Genomic DNA, 20263 nt, shown 5'->3' on the forward strand with positions numbered 1-20263 from the left:
GTCACAACATGAGGGTTTAGTCTTGGTATAATGAAAAGCAACACTCAAACAAGACAGAAATACAAGTAATGAAGTATTGAAGAACATGTACTAAAAAAAAAAAAAAAGGAAATTAAATGAAATAGAATACAATTATTTATAATAAAGAAATGTGCTAGAATGGCAGGAAAATCTCAAGTATTTCATACGTGTTTGAGGAAAAGAACATGTTCCTCTGACAGATTTTGATTATTTTCCATGTGCTGGTTAATATTCTAAAATAACGTGAACAGTTTTGATCAGTTAAAAAGCAGTTATGAGCCAAGTGCTGGCAGAGAGATTCGACCTCATTGTTCCAATAATTGATCGGAAGCAAACGATAAAACTGCAGGAGCAAATTTGCAGAAAATAATGTGGCAAAATCACGACATCCTTGACTGTCTCCCGTTTCTTAATCTGCTGTTTCCTGATCCTGATGTATCACAGCAATTTAAGTTTATTCTTGAAATCCCTGTTTGTTTTTCAAATGGGAGTAGCCAAAATCGCAAGAAATGAATGTGGCTCGCAGTTGTATTTTCAATCAAGGAGAAAGAAACACGGTTGCAGAAATGGTGAAATTTCAGACAGGTTTGAGGCCTGTGAAATCCTCCGATGCAGCGGCGGAGTGCAGTGAAAACGTTTCCTCCTCCTCCTCCTCCTCCTCCTCTCCAGGAGCACTTGTCTTGTTTGGCAGTTGGAGGCATGACAGTGTCCCCCGGTATGCCGAGCTGCCACAATCCAGACTAATCCTTTCCACAGTGTGTCCCCCGGCCTGTCTGAGGCCACATGTTCCAGACTGTTTGTGTGTGCAGTCAAACAGTCTGTGTGATTATGTGTGAGTCTATAAAATATAATTTATATCACGGATGAGCAGCATGTGTTGAATAGATGCATGTGGAGCTGTGAGCTACGAGGAGGCAGCTATGTAGCCAGTTCAGCGAGAGCATCCGCGCGCATCTGTCTACTGCACCAGGAGCACGAGCAGAAGCAAGAGTGCAGTCGTCGGCTCGACCGTAGAGAGGTGAGCTGCGAGGTCAGAGGCTCTTATTGCTGTACAAGGTAGCCATTGTCGTTTTCCCACAGCCGGTATACATTGTTCATGGTGCTCAAGGCCTCACTTCAAACCACACAGGGTGTTAATCCAGCCAATCACAGCAGCTGTTGTTCACATGGATCTAATCCCTGAAATCAGGAGAAATAGTTGTTGTTCACTTGTTCGGTCTAACATTTCCCAGTGGTGGTGGAAGGATTCAAATCCTTGACTCGAGTGGAAGTACTAATACAGTAGAGCAATGTCAAAATACTCCATTACAGATCTCCCGCACTGGAAGTAACACTTCAGTAAAAAATACAGAAGTACCGGCAGCAAAATGTAGGGGTATTATTAAAGCAATACATTATAAGACATGCTGGGGTTTAACTTTCAGAGAGGAAAAATCTCTGTTTGACGGAGCTCTTAACAGGTCATACACTTCTGAAACGTGACCCTGGCCATGTGCTGCTTTTTGTAACACGTCAGAAAAACCACAGGTTGAATCTTTATCTTATTTCGGGTTTTTTGGTTGTTTTTTTTTCATTGCAATATTATGTCAAGCTTCAACTTCAGTACAACTAAAGCTCTCAAATAATTGGAGTAGGAGTAGTGAAGAGGAAGTATAAAGTAGCATTACATAGAAATGCCGAAGTAAAATACCTCAAAATTGTTCGTAAGTACTGCGCTTGAGTACATTTTCTTACTGATGCCAAGCATTAAATGTCTGGCAATTTCTGCACCCGGCAGTACATCTTTGATATCAATAAATTTCTATTTAACTCCCTTAAGAGCCATCAGTTATAATCTTAATATTAAAAGTGGCTCTGCAGTAAAAGCTGCCGTTGAAAGTACTTGACAGTATTTGCCGCTCTGAATGGCGCATGTTGGAAATTCTTCAGTGAAAAAAAATGGCTTGCGCAGAGGTTTTCAGTTATAGCAACAGAGTTGTAAAGAAAGCGTGGGCGACAAAATGCATGCTTAAAAAAAAAAATATCAGCATCCTAGGGAATAGGACATCTATATGACTAAAGAGTACTACTTAATATGTAAATAGTCCTCTTAGTTCTGTGCGCGTTGCTGGTCGGAGTGATACTATTTCCGCTGTTTATATTTGTACTGCACTGAATATTATATCTTGACAAAGCTCTCTTGAGAACACGCAAGAATTTCACAGTGGCTGGAAATGAGCTGCGTTTTAAGTGAAGCAACACTTCTTTATGCTTGGTGGATGAATTTATCCTCTCTTTCCTCCTCTCCCTCTCTCTCTCCCTCCCTCTCTCTCTCTCTCTCTCTCTCTCTCTCAAGCCATTTCTCTCTCCATCATAGCACTGGGCATGCAGGTTGTAAATCACAATTAAGGGATTCATTAGATATGGCTGATTTATGAAGACCCAGGGCTTGTCTCTGGGCCTTTGAGCCATACATTAGCTGACTACAAGATCTCATACATAGTTATGAGACATGCTGTTTACTGTATGGCATATAGGGTCATATGCCAATAGACATTAATTATTGACTAGATTGAATTATTAGCATCCAGATGATAAATCATTTGCATTTGTGTATTATTTTTTTCCCCAGCGATGCCTGTACTCAGCACTTTTGACGACATATCTGAACGTGTATCTCTTGATAAGAACAAATTGGCACCAGCAGCAGAAATCCGTCTCTATTATCGGCGACTCATCCAGCATTTTAAACGGAGCCAAGTATTTGAAGCCTCGTCCAAAAGCTTTAACAAACATACTCCAGGGATTCTTGCCCTCTTGAACACACGCACAGAAATTTGGCCCGCGTTCATAACTCAGTCACCCCGGTCCGAAGTATCCCTGCAGGACCACATAATATGGCATTGTCTGCCCTGTAAATCAAAGAGCATTTATCACGTATCATATCGACCACTGACAACGATTACCCACACAAAGGTGCTCTGAGTCATGTAGTATAGTGTGTGATATCGGTGGAAATTCACCATTTGTGACATGCTAGTTCCTGTTCTACCCAGTGAACGCACATTTACATCACAAAACAACACTGCAAAAACATCTTGACATTGTAATCAACAGCTTTTGATTTCCCAAATGTTCTTTCACAAACTGGGCCTGCATCCAAAATCACTTGTTTCTTCCCTCCCTCCCTCCCTTCCTCTCTCTCTCTCGCCCTCTCCCTCTCTCTCTCTCCCTCTCTCTCTTTCTCTGTCTCTCTCTCTCTCTCTCTCGCCTGCCCCTCCCCTGGCATAAAAAGGGCTCGATCAGTGAACCTCAAGAGAACTAAACAAATAGTACTGGATTAGTTAAAACTTGAACAGGAGAACTTGTTCAGGCTTATAAACTCATTGTGTGTGAAGATCCTACTGCTTAGGATAGGAAAAGATTTAAAGAGGTGAAATTAAAAAAAAAAAAAAAAAAAAAAGAGGAAAAGACGCAAGCTGAAAAAAATCCGGACACTGATTTGATTGGTGAAGAGATCAATTAGTGGCCGGACATTCAGACTGAGCTGCATTTGGTTTCGCTCCATTATTCCGAGTGAACAGGCTCCTGTTGCAGCTGAGGTCTGAGACGCGCGTCGACAAAGAGGGAGTCCTCATCTGTAACCAGTCACAGTATTTCACGTCATTGTTGAGTTCTACTGGTCAGCTGGTCAGAGAACAAAGTGGAGAAAACGTTGCATGCTGACGACGTAAACAAGAAACTACCCCACATGTCCTGTTGAGCATGACATGCTATATGATTCTGCTCTCAGCCGCTGAAGGAGCCGCAGCGGTAAAACATGAGATTTGGAGTAATTTATCTTAGGTAAAACCAAAACATTTTTTTTCCATTAGCACTCCCCGCTAGCAGGTTCTGCTTGCATTAACAATTTTCATTCTTATTTTTCAGATTTTGATGTGAAACATAATCTTTCTTTCCGTTAAAAAAAAAAAAACGCGGTTCCAAAGTGGAGAGTTGGACCTGGAGAACAGTTGCCGGGTTTAATTAGATATTATCCTTGAGAGAGAGAGAGAGAGAGAGAGAGAGAGAGAGAGAGAGAGAGAGAGAGAGAGAGAGAGAACACAAATGTTTCCAGATTCTGAATCACTTTCTGAAGATTGAAAATTCAGTTTGAATGGAGTCATAATTAGACCAAACCATAAAACACATAAATTAACAGAGACGATCTCATCTATTTTTAAATTGTGGTTTAGTTTTTCATTTCGGATCAATTGTTTCAGCTCTAATTCACAAGAACACAGTAAATATTCAGCTGTGTTCTACATTCAAACGCCACAGTGAACAGTCGGTGTAATTGAGGATTTCCAGCTCGGGGCATTTATCCTCACACATTTACTTTCCTTTGGCTCCCTCTTGGTACCTGACTAATTGACGGTGACAGAGAACAAAGGAGGAGATTAAGGGATTGAGTGTGTGACACACAGCCACAGGTCTGCAGGAGATTTAGTCTCTAACTGTGATTATGGATGGGCAGGTGTCACCAGAGGACGCGGCAAGAGCAGACACCACAACACCCAGCTGTCCTGCCAGTTCCAGTCTCAGGCGGTCAGGTCTACCAAGTGTGTCCATCTGCATCAAGTCGTGTTAAGATTTTTCTTCTGTGTTTGTTGTTGTTGTTTTTATGTTGTTCCACCAGCCTCATCTAAACATGTTCAGTGTTACCTGCTTTCATGACATCACAATATCACCGATCATTTTCTTCTCAGACTGAAAGTTGTGTATTTGCTTCCAAAACCACCGGTGTTCTGTCCCAGCTGCATCCTTTGTGCTCAAAACAACAGCGGCGGCACCTGCAGAGGTCAGCGTAGCTGCTGCGATAGCATCAGTAATTGGCATCTATTTCTTCTTAGAAAGAAAGCACAGAATCTCACATACACTGCTTGTCACCACTCCTACTAAGTGCCTTCAGCTTCTGCGTCACCCCGTGAATGCGGACCTGTGGACACGCTGGCAGAGGAAGACAAATCTCTGGCTATGACAACTCCGGACGTGGCTTTACAAGTCTGAGAACGATAAGATCCAGTCAAACCAAGTCAAATGGTTTCAAGTATGCCATTAAGTTTAATTCACAGAAAAAGTGTATGTTTTTAAGACGACTCTAAAAAGTTTGCAGTGTAAAGTAATTAGGAAATCAATCCATTTTATGAATTCAATTATTCTCTCATTACCCCCTGAGCTTTTGAGAAATATAGTGTCATTAGTTTAAGTTGTCCGACCTCTTTATCAGCGTGGCCTCTGACTGTTTGACACCTCCGTTGATTTTGAGGCTAATCAGGAGCAATGTCATCCCGCTGCTCTGGCCACAATGGGGCTCATTGGATTAAGTCCGAGCAGGCTTTGTTAAAAGCTGGTGTAAATCTAATCAAGGGAGAGCTCTCAATTATGCCGCCATGTACTTAAACGATCAGATCACTAAAAATGGAGGAGGGGGTGGCCAGTGTAGGAATGTAGTAAGCAGACATTAAGGTCAGTTCATTTTGGCTGATGGGAGGCAGGATTTTTGCTGGAATGAGAATTCTGTAACGATGAGGACCGTCGTGGGGGTGTCAGCTGCCTTCAGGTCTCAAGAACCTCCCCAACATTGCCGTCCTTTCTGCCTTCACAGGAAACATTCCATTTAAACCCAAGTTATTTAAATGGACTGCATGAATACGGTGCTTTTCTACCAAACGGTGCTCAAAGCTCTTTACAATATGGCCTCTCATTCAGGCCCAGTGCAAGGAGCTGGCCTGCCCAGCAGCGTTTGGTGTCTCACTCAAACGAGCCGAGATCCGACCGCCAACACAGAGATTAGTGGACAACCAGGTCTACGTGCTGAGCCACAGCCGTCCCCGGTGTTTTTAAAATGAAGTGTTGAGGGAAGACAAACCGATGGAAATAACTCCTTCTTTTTGTTGTTTTTGCTGGCGCATGCTGAAGATTGTTTGGAGGTAACAGGGTACAATGTTTGAAGAGAGATAATATGCTGGATCGCCATTATCTAAGGACCAGGTGGTGTCCCTGCAGCCCCGAGCACAACAGCTGAGATTGACCCTGACCTTTGACCTCCATGACCCATGACAGTTAAAACAGGAAGCAATTATCCCAAGTGTCAGCGAGTCTGGTGGAATTCATCAGGAGAAGAAGTCTGAGAAGATCGCAGTTGCCATGAATATGAAAAAAACACACACATAAAGTGTAGCTGCATTCAGATTCACTGTGTGTGTGTGTGTGTGTGTGTGTGTGCTAACACAGGCAGATACACACAGTTCTGATTTCCAGCAATATTGCCAGTTATGAAAGATGAACGGAAACCTTCGTCAGTATCACGTAAAACCTTTTCCATTTGTTTGCTTCTTTTATGATGAAACTTATGAAATGAATAATGAAAAGTATGATTCAGTTTCACATAAATAATTCAAGAATAATGTTAAATATAAGTGTTGCAATAACGCTCTTTTTTGCAACAACTTGTTTGCAATTCAAAGATTATTTCTTTGGTGATGGATGTACTTTTTTTTTTTTTAAACAATATGATATATGTAGGACTATATTCTTCTGCAAAATAAAAGTCCAAACTCCTCAGTGCTAAAAAACCAAAAAACAAAACTGATATTAGTCAATTTTTCATTAAAGGAGGATAACTCATCACCGATAATAAAAACTACTGCTGCAATAACAGTATCTTAAGAAATATGTTTCTTTTTCTCCAGTAGTTCTCTTCAGTTCCCTGCATACAACAGCTACTTCCACTGCCAACTCTCACTTACCCCGAGGTGAATAAGAGCTTTTTCCAAGGCACCAGAACTGAAGACGGCAGGCACGTATTTGCATAAGTATGTTACACTTAAGCAAAAACACTGTGAGGGTGTTTAAGTCGTTGATCCGATGTCTTTGAGTGTTGACTAACGGGTGTCTGCTGTTGATTTCACATATATAAATAGATACATCAGAGCTTCTCCTCGCTCACCAGATATTACAAGAAACAAGTATTTGCGTGAGGATTTACCAAATACACACGTGAAGAAATATATTTATCTTTCTTTCTGTCGTATTGTAAGAGAATCACTGTAAGTGACTTTGAGAGATATCCCGCCAATTTGCGTGCAACTTTTGACGATTTTATCCAGGCTCCTTGATGAACCATCGGGACAAACCACAACAAGGACAGTCTCCCTTCCTGCAATTGTATTCAATGCTGATTTGTGAACAATATGTACTAAGAAGCTTGTTTACAGCCTATGAGTACTGCATTTGGAATTTGCTCCTAACTCAGCCAACTGCAGACCTCAGTGTCAAACAAAATACATCACAGCAAATTTAGAGGATCAGAAGTCATCAGCTGGTCAGCTGGGAGACTGCAGGCGGGGATGTGACGAAACTTGTGATTTACCTCACAGGTGAGGAACAACACAATGTGTGAAAATCCAAGAGAAAGAAAAGAAGCATTGATTTCGCCTCATTCGACAGTGAGCCCAAACACAACCTGCAGATGCTCCTGGGGAGACCAACAACAACCACTTGCTAACTGGTCACAGCTTCCTCTAAGGAGGTGTGCTGCATGTGGAGCTCACTGGAAAAGAGCACGCATCCCCAGAGAAAAGTCTGTCACCAGAAAGGTGAAAGCACTGATCTGTCCTCAGGCAGCTCACCTCCCTCATCTCCCTCCTTTCTCACTCTGCCTCTTCATCGAGTCTCTGCATTACCTCATCAGAGGAGGATCTGCCTAAAGCCACAGTGGTCACACAACAGACAAAAGCGCTCATCTCCAGGAAGCCGCTGCCGCTGCCTGCGGTTTTGGAGAAAGGAGGAGAGAGGGGAAAAAGTGACTCAGCCCTACGGCTCCTTTCTTCTCTCTGCCGACTTTGGGATAAACAGAGGGGTAAAGCACAGGGGGAGATAATATTTAGAACAGGCCCTATTTCAAGGGCAATAGAAGAGAGAAAGTGGGGTATGAGCTTGGGTGGTTTGGGAAGTAGCCACGAGGGTCGGTCTATACTGTTACTGGCAGCGGGCCTCGCACCGTGGATTTATGTTTAAGTAGGGGGGAACCGCCGCTGGCCCGCCCCAGCCTTAGAGCTCCGGCTGCTGCAGCTCCATGAGCCCCTTCAAAGCAAACCAGATGGGCCTCAGACGGGATGTTGATGAGGCATGAGTGTGCAAAACACAAACATGCATGCAAGCACAAACACAAATAAATTGATACAGACGCGGCCTGATAAACAACTAAATCCAGAACACACAAACCTATGTACGTGTCACATATGTGCCGGCGAGCTGGCATGCATGAACCGATGTGCTGACTTGATGCATGGCCATAGCAGATCGCTGCAGTTCAGCTCCCTTTTCCCATCGCTGGGTAATTTCCTTGACTCAAACTTGCGAGGCGTTCTGTCCACTCTGCATTTCATATGCGTGGGCAAATCAGATCAATTAACTAAATGTCCAAGCTCAAGAGGACATAATAGCTCACTGTTAAGACAGAAAGTAGGCTAAATTCTCTTAGATGCTGCCCATTAGCAGCACTGATTATTCTGTAATGCAGTGAAGTTCACGTACAAAGCTGAAGTAAAAAGGCACAGAGCAGAGAGGGATATTGTTTTAGGGCGGCCAAACAGGTAACCTCAGCGGCTTCATTAGGCCATTAGCTCATTAGTTTACCACAAATCAGCCCAGCAGCTTCTCGCTGTCGGGTCACTTTTTTTTTTTAAACTCTTTGCAAATGACTGCCATTACAGTAACAGTGTGTAATAACAGAGCTCTGCAAATAGACCTGCCATGATCCATGAAGTAGCTGAAGTCTCTCACTGCTACTGGAAATCCTTTACAGGCCCCAGCATATAGATCTCAGAAGAAATAGTCAAAATAAAGAGCGAACTAACGTTAGCATTCTGAGCCAGCACTCTACATATTTGCTATATGATTTGGATCTATCTTTAAAGGTAGAAACGCCAAAACGCATGTAGGATTTTGTGAATTGTCTGATGATCCCAGCTGTTCTGAGGCCACTGATACAGTAAATCAAAGCTTTGAAATCCTCTAACACACCACATCCACTTCCCTCCAGTCCTTTAAAACAAAGACGCCATAAATCGTTGCTGTCACGACAGGATAGGTACCCTTTAAAGCCTGTAATTTTGTTAGGAAGGTCCACTTGCCATCTTACCGACATGTAATTAGATTTGCATGTTAAAGGGCACAATAATGTGATTTCTAGTTTTCCAGATTAACTGATGAAATTAAGAACATTTGATGGAATTAAAAGTGAGCTTAACTGTTCCGTCGTCCCCGATTATGACACAATACCTGTCTTCAGACGCTGCGTAGTTAAGCTGAGAAAAAAAATCCTGGAAGACTTTTTTAAATTACAGAAAAGTTTTCGTTACAGTTGAAACTTCTTCAAGCGTTTCATTTAGTTGCTGATCCTCGTTTATTTGGACCGTGGCCCCTCAAAATGAAGCTATGGGCAGCCTCTGGTCACAGGCTGGGCCAAATGAAAGCAGAGGGATTCCTCCTTCTTGTGCGTCATGTAAATAACTTGTAGAATAATGATACTGACTATATTCAGTGATTCACAAGTAAAACAGAAAACAATAGAATTATTTTTCAAGGAAGAAAAAAACAGCTGCAACTATACCATCATATGTACAGGGCTGCTTTTTTAGCGTCTCTGGCTGTGGGTGTCAATCGGCAAGCAGTTAATCTTGAAAACGCTTAAATCAACACCAACATGGAAAGACACTAGACACCCAATTTCTCCTGTTACCTTCCCACCCATTTTATTTTCCAAACACGGCACAAGTGAGAAGTTTCCCTCAAAATCTTTCAACCGGAGAGCTTTTGTAAGACGTGCTGAACATTGTGAAGGCTTCTATTTTCACCCAAACCGTAACGTTTTCCTGAGCCTAACTGAGGCGTGGCGTTGGTCCCTTAATGTAATCAAAGAGGTTTATTACCTAAGCTTGAACAAAAGGGGACAGAAGACAGAAAAAAAGAGAAATAAAATCTTTTAATAAAATTTAAAAAGTGGAGAAAACGTGTGTGTGTGTGTGTGTGTGTGTGTGTGCGCGTGTGTGTGAAGGTGAATTTCTGGCTACAGCCTCGAAGTAACCTTGTGCCCAAACACGTTCCTCCAATGATGTGTCATCCACAACAGTCTCTAGTAAACGATGGCATCTCGGAACCAAAATTACACGCAGCCATGGTGGCGTGAAAAGTGTTCCTACCAACCCCTGTAGTAACAAAATAACAAAATTATGATATGCGTCATAAATTATTATGGTAACGTAAGATATTGAAATAACCAAAAGTGTAATGTGAACCGTAACTAAACAAAACACTTCATACTGTCTTTATGAGTCAGATTTATATTTTGCCCCTCAGTGTGCTCTGGTTTGGGAATCGCTGCTCGAGTTTGTGGTACAAGACAATTTACTCCAACTATAAATCATGTCTTTGAAACTGAGCTGCAGCCAGCAGGACAGAGATTATCACCCACAACTAAACACTGGAGCTAGTCTCTCCAGCCAGCAGGCCAGCGAGTTGCCAGTGAGAATCAAACGGGCCACTTGTTGACCTGGCAGTGACACGGCTCAAGAGCCACTAAAGAGAGCCTTAATAAATATTCTTAAACAGGAGGATTAGCCATATGGCCCGATCACTCTTTTCTCCAACCTCTCCCATCTGTACATTTCATGTCTCCTGCCTCTGCTGAAACTATCAAGACTGGCCACTGCGACCTCACCAGTTTAATTTGGGCTAGTGTTACCTACAGCACTATTTGACTCCAGATATAATCTTTATTGCTCACAGAGAGAAAGTCCATTAAAAGGTATACTGTAGGTCCCGGCGCTGAAAGGTTCCTGGAGTGATGCCTGTGAGCTTCTTTAAAAGACCCCTTTCTTCACCCAAGTGAAAGCAGCTATTGAGGCTGAATACTAACCAGAGTGGAGGTCTGCATTTGCTGTGAAACAAATCAAAAGTGTTCTGTGTGTGCCGATGGAGGCGAGAGGTAGCGGGACAGCTTTGCTAACACACGGACGGACACACTGATATCTGTGTGCTGCGCTGCAGCTCATGGCGCGAAACGTGAGGAATTCAACTCCAGCAAGAGATGCTTTTATCAGCTCTGAAGAAACAATGATGCACCCTCCAGGAAAGCTTATTATCTGCCTTCTGGTGGACCACAATCCAGCAGTTCCACACACACACACACACACAATGATGTTACGCTACGAGGAAATAAACATTTGCCTTCATCGAGAAAGAGAACTCACACAAATAAGAGACTTCAACAACTCCAACACCCTCTTGTCACTTGTGGTTGACTGTAAAATTCATGAACGTCACCTGAAAAACAAAGAAAAGAAAGAAAAATAGAATCAGATTTTTTTCATCAGGGTTTGCAGCGCCAGCACAGGAAAAAAAAAAAAAAAAAGGAAAAAAAAAGGGGGTGAATTCAGGGATGGATAACTTTGGAGCCACTCTAGTGTCTTTGTCATTTTCATGTCCTCCTTTCATCTCACTACGTTTTAATAAGCAATAATACATTTTACTCTCAATAGCCCCTAAAGCTGGGAATGAATAGGAGTGTATCATTTCATTTATCAATTGTAACGTTTCATTGCTATGAGAATAACATGGGAAAGCATTCAAAGGGGCCATGCTGCTGCCAGGGAGGCTGTGACAGATAATGAACAGAGTGTCGTGAAAATCTGCTCCTAAAACTGTAATCTCACACAGAAGAGGATCCATTACATCTCTGAGCGATCAGCACTTATCCTTCTAATAATTTCATCAACCCATTTCATCCTCAGTCATCAACAGTTATACGGAAAATTATTTCACAAGGACTCAAGAATTACACCCTAATTTGTCAATGGCGGGTGCAGAAATACCACTAATATGTCCAACCAGTGGACTGGAACAGTCTTCAAGGTTCTGGATCTCTATTTTAAATCCAGATTACCTCCAAAATGTAGCCACTTTTTGTAATCTTTTCACTGAATTTCATCTTTTTTGAGGTATCCTGCTAACAAACAAACACGCCAGTGAGCACGACCTCCGCCCTCCTCCACCGAATGGGGTGCGTATTTCTATTTTCCATGTTTTTGACTCGTCCGTTACTCAAGGAACGTGTGTTGAATCAGGAGAAAAATAAAACAACAAGTTTCTTTACATTAATTGGGCAGTTTACATCCTGACAAAGACAATGTCCTGAATGAACTGGAAAGTGTGCTGGAGCCCGGCGGGTACATGGTTGACCCTCCTGAATATTTAAGACCGAACAGGGAGCCTGTGTCTAATCCCACCTGGCCTAACAGAGAATCAGTGTTTCTCATACAGCAATTTCACTGCACAAACAGCACACACACACAAACGCACACACACACACACGCTCACACAGCTACACAAAGCTGAACAAATGACAAACAGTGATATAATTGCACGAAGCTTTGAAGTAGAAAAACATCCGTGAATCAATATGTCTTAGTGATGCCTGATATTTTCTTCACAATAAGATCAAGATAAGACAATCTGCCGTATCAGAGGGACACCTCACCATTCCTGGGCTGCCTCGCTCAAGCAGACCACTCCGACTGTGAGAGCCAACCCGGGGTCAGCCTTGTTATTGTCTCACACGCACAGAAGAACACACTCGATTGAGGCATTTGCTAAACCCGAGGTCATAGAAAATAAATAATAACATCAAAGAGGTCAAACTGCCGACGGAGGGCTTTGATGGTGCCGCGTTCCGAGCGGGACCTCGCTGAGAGGGCCCCAAATTGAGAGAGGATGGGAGGCAGTCTTAATCAAGAGAGAGAGGCTGCTAATTAAGGGGGAAAAAGAAGAAGAAGTGAACTGGTACGGAAAGACTTAAAGAAAGAAGCTATGCTCAAGCAACAAAACCCACCACGGCAGCGTTTCTCTTACATTATGCATCATGACAGTGCCTTAACACAGCATCTAAATTTTACAAAGAGCGCAATACTAACACGCCTTTGATTCCACAATTTGAGGCTAATTGAGAACAATGAAGAAAAAAGAAAACACTGGGAATGTATGATCTTTTATTCATGTCTTTAATCAACCAAATTATTTCTCTTTTGGATGCATTTTTCTCTCAGGGCACAATTAAGGGCAATTCTGACCAGAACAACTCAAAGGCTTGCGCACTGAGAAGTTCTTGTGATAATAATAATGATAACAAATAGTCGGCAAAAACACATAGCATTCAGTAAGAACACACATCTTGGGTTTTTTTTGTTTTTTTTAAGGCCACGGAGCAGTTATGCCTGGCTGAAGTAGAGACTAAAAAGCCACCTCTTTTAATCGAGTGACTTGGAGTTGGAATCCCCTGAACGCCGTTCACACTCTGCAGCTCTTGCTGACCCGTCTAAACACGTTCCAGATGTCTGTAGAACCGGTTATTCTCTCCTCTCCTTTTTAAACCCCCTCTCTTCCCTCCATTCCTCGGCTCCACACGCCCTGCCACTCATCTGCAGATGGCAGCCCTGACACCTGGAGGATGCTGGGTAATCACAGAGACATCTGGCCGCCCAGCAGAGGAGAGTTGTTGAGATTCTCACACACGTATTCAGCAACGGCACACATTCAGACCGACAAAAAAACGACAACACCACCAACAAAAACAGCCCACTGACATCTACATACAGTAAACAAGAACTATTCTGCTTTTGTTTGCCGTTTTGTCATCTGTAACGTAATGTTTCAGCTTTAACTGTTGCCATCTTTGCCAGGTTCCTCTCACGCCTGATAAGACAAATACATTTGAAAAAAGGAATCAAAACATATACAGTATATTCATGCACAAATACAACACATATAAGAATGAAGAAAGCGCACTAATGTGGAGCCCATTTGATAAAGCGACACTTAAGTGTGCTGCGGGGGGGGGGGGGGGGGGGACGCGATCTTAAGCTGTTCTGTCAGTTACTGTCAGTCCCTCTCGGAGGGTGTGGCAGCGGCGCTCATGAATAAAGATTTCTGTACATTTTCGAGCACCTGCATGTGCTCATTAACCCTATGTGAGCTGCAGCAACCGTTCATACAGGGATAACACGACTTGTTGACGGAACAAAGAGCAGGTGACATCGCTGGAAACGTTCTGTGCATCAAAAGAAATACTCCGAAAAAAACTAAATGCTGACGTCGCTGCTTTATGTTTGAAAAGAGCATTTAATAATGTGTCTTTCGTGGGCACAGTGAATTAGGAGAAGTATTCCAATTCCTTTTAAATCTTAGCTGGAAACTAACAACTCTGCGTATAAAGGACTGTTACAGCAGAGGAACAAAGACGGAATGTCATCTGGATGCAGGTGAAACCTGGTACTGAGTTACTGATTGCTGAAAGAATGAATTGTAAAGCATTCACTAAATTCGAAGGAAAATATCATCCACTCTGCCCTTGGAAGGCAGCTGATTGTAAATCGGTGTGCATGGCGCTGTTTTAGCAAAATAACATCCGCAAGAACAATTAAAAACTACATTTTTGCACAAGTTTTGTCAAGATCACACCAGCCCACTTCCTAGTGACCTACAGGTGACTTACATTGATGTGGCAACTCAAATGCTGATATACGTACTCTGTCCCTCGTACATATACGTTAACAGATGAGTGAAAGAAGTTGGATTCGCCATCAAATGACTTGTGGTTTCTGAAGGTCTCCTCATGCACGCTCTGCACACTTTGTGCTATAAACTGATCTCGGTACTGAAATGTGGAGAAAACGTTGACAGATGGGAGGGTCCTGCACCTCCTCTGGCTGTAAGAGCAAAAACAAAACAAAACCAGACAAAAAAAAAACATTAGGCTTGTCTGAATGTGTCCTGTCATGTATGTCTCCCCCTCCCTCCGCCGCTCACTGTAAAGTTCTGCATTAATGCTGATTGTTGAGGACAACAAATATCCAAGGCAGAGCTCAAAGCAACCTGCTCTGTCTGCACATTTCTTCATGTTGCATGATTTGTTCCCTATTTTGATTCACAAAGAAGTTTTCCTGTCTTGCTGCCATTCTCTAACATCTTCCGAATCCAAATCGGAGGACATAGGCGACCCAGGCTATAAAGCCATTCCTGGCTCCTCATGACAACTGCAGGAAATAACAGCTACCTTTTTGGCCCGCTGTCCAACAGCTGTAAAATAGCACATGTTACCCTACCATTGAGCCAGCGGCAAAAAAAGCACCTGTCTGCAGAAGAAACTCAGAGCAGCAAAATGAAAGGCCAGAAACTCGCTTTTGTCATGACGTTGGAGCATGAGAGATCAAAACAAGCAATGCAAATGATAGCGGCTTATCTGATCTCGCCGTGTTGGTGTTGTTCAAACATCTACGTTCACGCTCGGGTTCGGGGGTAAGGGTAAGGGATAGGGGGTTGATTACGACGTCGGAGGAACAACGCAGCCATATCAGATCATGCATGGCGCACAACAGGGAGATACACTGCATTATATTCAGAGTGACGACTGCACCTGCACAATGAATGAACACATTCACGCAACAAAATATGCACAGTCCCAAATGTTGTCTTGTTGCAGCTGTCAGTGCCACTTGTGCAGACGCAGACACACTGGAGTAAGAACAATGGAACTCTATGAGACAGAAGCTCTCTGAATGAGCTTAGCACCACATGAGGCTCTGTGCTGCCACTTCCATGTCTGCATCACAGGAAACGCACGACGCTTTCCAACTAATCATATGGGCAATTAAACCAGAATGAGCTTCAGTTGACCCATAAATGATGAGCTTCTCGAAAATGTTGACTCCGAGAGGACCGCTCTCCATGTCGTTCGGGCCACTCATTATTTCTGTTTTTCCATCACAGGTTGAGGGCAAATTACTTCTTTTGACCACAGAGCTATTAGATCGCTGCATTTAAGTGTGAACGACAGCCCGGCTACCAAACGTCTCCGAAGGTTTCTTGGTTTTGCCGGTTTTATTTAAAGATAATAGCAATGGCTGCAGCTTTGCTACTTCTCGTGGCGCGAGTTCTTTTCGTAAGGATAATTTTAAAAAAACAAACAAATAGAAGTGGCTGAGATGACAGTTTCTGTTCGGCGTCAGGGTTTGTTATCTACGCGAACGTATCTGTTGCCTCTCAGGCGGTAAATGTTCATATAGCTGTGAGAAGGAGGGCAGATTTTTTTTAACAAAAACAATTTTCCTCTAGTTATATTTTTACTAAAAGTTACTAATTAGCCACATGGAGGCGTTTGGGTTTAGTCAGCAGTTGCTAGTTATGTCTAGCTAAAACTTACTTAGCTAAAAGTCACTGGATTCTGCGGAGATAAGACAGCGAGAGGATAGTGTTCCTGCATCTTTGTTGTACATGATGTGATAATTATGTGATTAGTACAAAAGTGCTTTTTCTATGAGAGCCTAAGATCCATCTATCCATCCATCTATCTATGGTAACACAAACATTGCTACAGCGTCCATTTTCCAGCCTCGGACAGACAAACATGGCCCAACGGTCACGCAACAGATCAACTAGTCTGCTGTCTCCCATGTGTAGCGCGACTTAGTTTGCCGAAATTCTTGATTAAGGTGACTAAAAGTTGTGGTTGTGCTGATTGCAATGAGATGGAGCTGAAGATATGTGTGTGGGTGGGCAAACTGCTACTCAGCACACCTTTTAACAAATGGAATGAGAGGATGTTTGCATGAGTGAAAAACCTTTGTGTTTCCTTCACAAAAGACCTGGGTGAACATTACAGAGGCTTAAGTGACAACATGCATTCTCTCCCAAGTTGCTCTTAACGTGAAATATTGCTAAAGGGCAGGAGGTAAGGAGAGGGTTGGTAGGGGCAAGCGCCAGCACATACATCTGAACCTCGCCCCTCGGCTCGCTACCCTTAGGAGATTACATTATGGTGCTCACCATTGTCCAACTTCTTGAAGACAAAGCCCGTTCCACTGTGCAAACAGCACGCCTTGGAAAGATTGTAAAAACAAGAGGTGAATGTCAAAGGCAGAAGTGAATAGGATCTCTCCCTTCTTTTGTCAAGCTAGTGAGGTATGCACAAACACATCACTGCATGACAGAGAAGAAAGGAGGGCCTTGTGAGAGAAGGAGTTGGAAAAAAATTAGAGCATCTTCGCTTGAAAAGGCCGATACCGTGAGAAGTTGCCTGCTTGACTCCTGGGTCTATAGAAAAACCACTCTACAAGTATTTGGATGAAAGACCCTCAAAACACACAGAAGGCATTAAGACAAAACAAGCTCTGGTGGAAGGCGGCAAAAGAAAACTTCTCTGCAATTTATAGTTGCGTAAAAGTTCTAAAAACGTTTCTATCCATGAAAAAGATTCGAGAAAATAGCTCATATATATGATACATATCCTCTATTTGCTGTAAATGAGCATCAGATGTATTAAGCTCAGCCAACCACTGCTACGCTACCACTGTCCCAGCCTGAAGTCAAGCTTGTCACGACCCAAACAAGGCTTTAACTGTCAGGGGCAATTAATGAGGGCGACCTCGGCTCCCTCTAATTTACAAGGCCAGCGCCAGCCTGTAATTAATTGCTGCATGCATAAATGTAAATGAGTCCACTGGGGATGCAGAGAGAGAGAAAAAAACGCTGTCAGGCCAATACTCCAGCAGGGAGCAATCTGCGAGAGAGGAAAATGATTTAGAGGACAGCGCACAAATCTGCTGCTCTGTAAAACACAGAGAAGCCGATTGTGAGGGGAGGCTTGCTCAGATGGAGGAGGTGGTCATCAAGGACGGGTAAAAAAAAATGAATAGAAAAACAGTGGTAGTAATAAATATTAACTGATTTATTTCAATCTTCTACTTCAACATATGTCTACGATTTGTTCTCATAAGAGAAATCAAACATACAGTTTATCTTGTCGGCCACAACTAAAACCTTCCATCCGTCAACTGCTCGTACTCGTTGCTCTGTGGTGTTTTTCCAAAGAATGAATGTGCAGATTTCATATTTTAGACGCGTGGGTAGTCTTCTCAGGATCTACATTTCTCCCTAGACTTAATTGTCCACAGTTTCATATCTAAGTACATTTGTGCTGCTCAGTCTGTTGCTGAGAAAGGGTTCAGCACACATTCTTGGCTGCTTGAAGCCTGTGAAATTCAGTCTGAGAGAGTGATTACATGGCTGATATCCACTAAGTTGCATTTTTCAGTCATCGACTTTTCAGTTATTCACATTATGTATTTCCTCTCCGCTTATTTCTTTAATCACAAACGCCCATAATAATCTAATTTAAGGTCACTCGGGAGGGGGACTTGATGAAGCGTGTAAATTAACATGTGACAGTTTTTACATTTTTTGTGTTTTTTTTGCTTTAATTTAAAGGTCAGAAATAGAGAGAAGGTATGACATGCAACAGAAATTCACGGCTACAGAAACAAATCCACAGGTAGAAGTGGATTCCTTGAAAACAGATGTTATCTTTATGAATCAAGAAGTACATTTTATAATCCGCTGGCTCTCCCAGCCACGCCTACGTTCAGTTTAGAGTCTGGATTAACCTGGTCCCCTCTTGATGTCTTTGGACTGTGGGAGGAAGCTGGAGCACCAGAGAGAACCCACGCAAGAACAGGGAGAACATGCAGACTCACACAGAAAGATCCCGTGCTCCAGCTGGGGCTCAAACCCGGAACCTTCTTGCTGTGAGGCCACAGTGCTGACCACTGCACCACCATGCCGCCATGATTAGTTTCACTATCACAAAATTGATCAATTTAGCACATTTAGAAAATCTAGAACAGCCACAAGATTAAAGCACTGATCTGCAATCAAGATAGAAGAGGGTTAACATGAAGTAGCCACCCTGTGCAGGCTAGGCAGACACGTTGTGTGGGAACGTCGCACAAACAACAACGCCGACACTGTCCTCTGCAGCAGACATCGACGTGGTGGCCACAGTAATTGTACAACGCAATGACCTCGCAAATGAAAGAAGCCACATTGAAAAAAAAAACAAAAAACCTGCCATATACGGAGGTGGAGGGAGCAGCAGAGGAATGGATGATAATAGCAAGTTTGATGCTGTTTTGGATACACACGACGCTTACGTACATTAAAAACGTGCTCACAAACCCCGAGCCTTTTCTAACAAGATCATGTCAGAACGTTGAGGAAAACAATGTATAGACTCGTTAGAGTTGTGTGAACGGGCTGGAGACGATACTGCAAACTACAAGTACCATGAAACTGAGAAATGTGTGAGCGAGATTTATTCAATGAAACTATTTTTTTTTAAATGATAACACATTCGTCAAGGGCTTGAATGTAAAAGATGTACATACATTATGTGACACTGTTCACTATAGCTTCAAAGCACACATCTTTAAGCATTTGGGTGAAATTAATTTGATGTTTTGCTCTCCCAAAGCCGACACGCACACACACAAAACGTCTCCTTCCGTTATTGTCTCGCACTTTATCACAGACTTACGCAAGGATCACACGAAATCAAAGAGGAACCAAGAAGTGAGAATAGGTGATCGTTTATGACAGTAATACACAATAGCAGCTCTCATTCTTAAGTACCCCTCACAAAAAGCCACTGCTTAACACGCTTTGTAGGGACCATAACAAACAGGCACGCAAAACATTGTCCCATTAAACCTCCACAAATGTGAGGAAAACACACGTGAAATCCACAGTGTGTGGGTCAAAGTAGTGACACTTAAAGACATGCACACACATGTAGCCGGCCCCACAATGGCGTCTTTATGACATAAGCTCCTTTTCACTACAGTACTTTACAAAGGCAAATGAGATTTTTCCTATAGCAGGCCTCCAGCAATAACAATTGACATCACTGCAGCCTACGTATGTTTCCCATATTAAAGAGGGAGACACGGAGTAAGCTCCTTGAGAATGAGACTAAACAGCTTGCTGAGGCAGCATTTTCCCCCTCCAACAGCAGGCCCAACAGGGAACTATCGAGCTGAGGGACTGTGGCAAAGGGCCATTTTATTTGGTTACACACCGGCTGCGAGCCAAGACGAGTTAACTGCATCTAAGAATGCAGTACAAATCTGATTGGTTGTTTTAGGGTTGTTGTTTTTTTTTTTTTTTCTCCAGCGAAGCATGAGGTTTAACGTTAGACATTCGACAACAGGTGGGTCCCATGAAGTAATTCTCCTCGCAAGAACACACACACACACACACACACACACACACACACACACACACACACACACAGAGTTCCGTTGGCATTAGATGCATCTCATGTATTCTTGTG

General features: G+C 42.8%; 1 protein-coding gene across 3 annotated transcripts in view; it reads right to left on the reverse strand.

Moving 5' to 3' along the window:
- LOC147259314 (transcription factor SOX-6-like) overlaps positions 1–20263 on the reverse strand; it is a 115126-nt gene that overhangs the window by 84955 nt on the left and 9908 nt on the right. For 2 of the 3 annotated variants that reach the window (XM_086209630.1, XM_086209628.1), the window contains exon 2: positions 11298–11370. The exons of the other annotated variant lie outside the window; for it this stretch is intronic. The gene's annotated coding sequence lies outside the window, so the exon portion shown is untranslated. The remainder of the gene's footprint in view (positions 1–11297; positions 11371–20263) is intronic. 3 annotated transcript variants of the gene reach the window in all.

The sequence above is a fragment of the Aulostomus chinensis genome, chromosome 7 (assembly GCF_037954235.1).
Source record: "Aulostomus chinensis isolate RoL2024-O1b breed Wild chromosome 7, RoL_Achi_v1.0, whole genome shotgun sequence".
Lineage (NCBI taxonomy): Eukaryota > Metazoa > Chordata > Actinopteri > Syngnathiformes > Aulostomidae > Aulostomus > Aulostomus chinensis.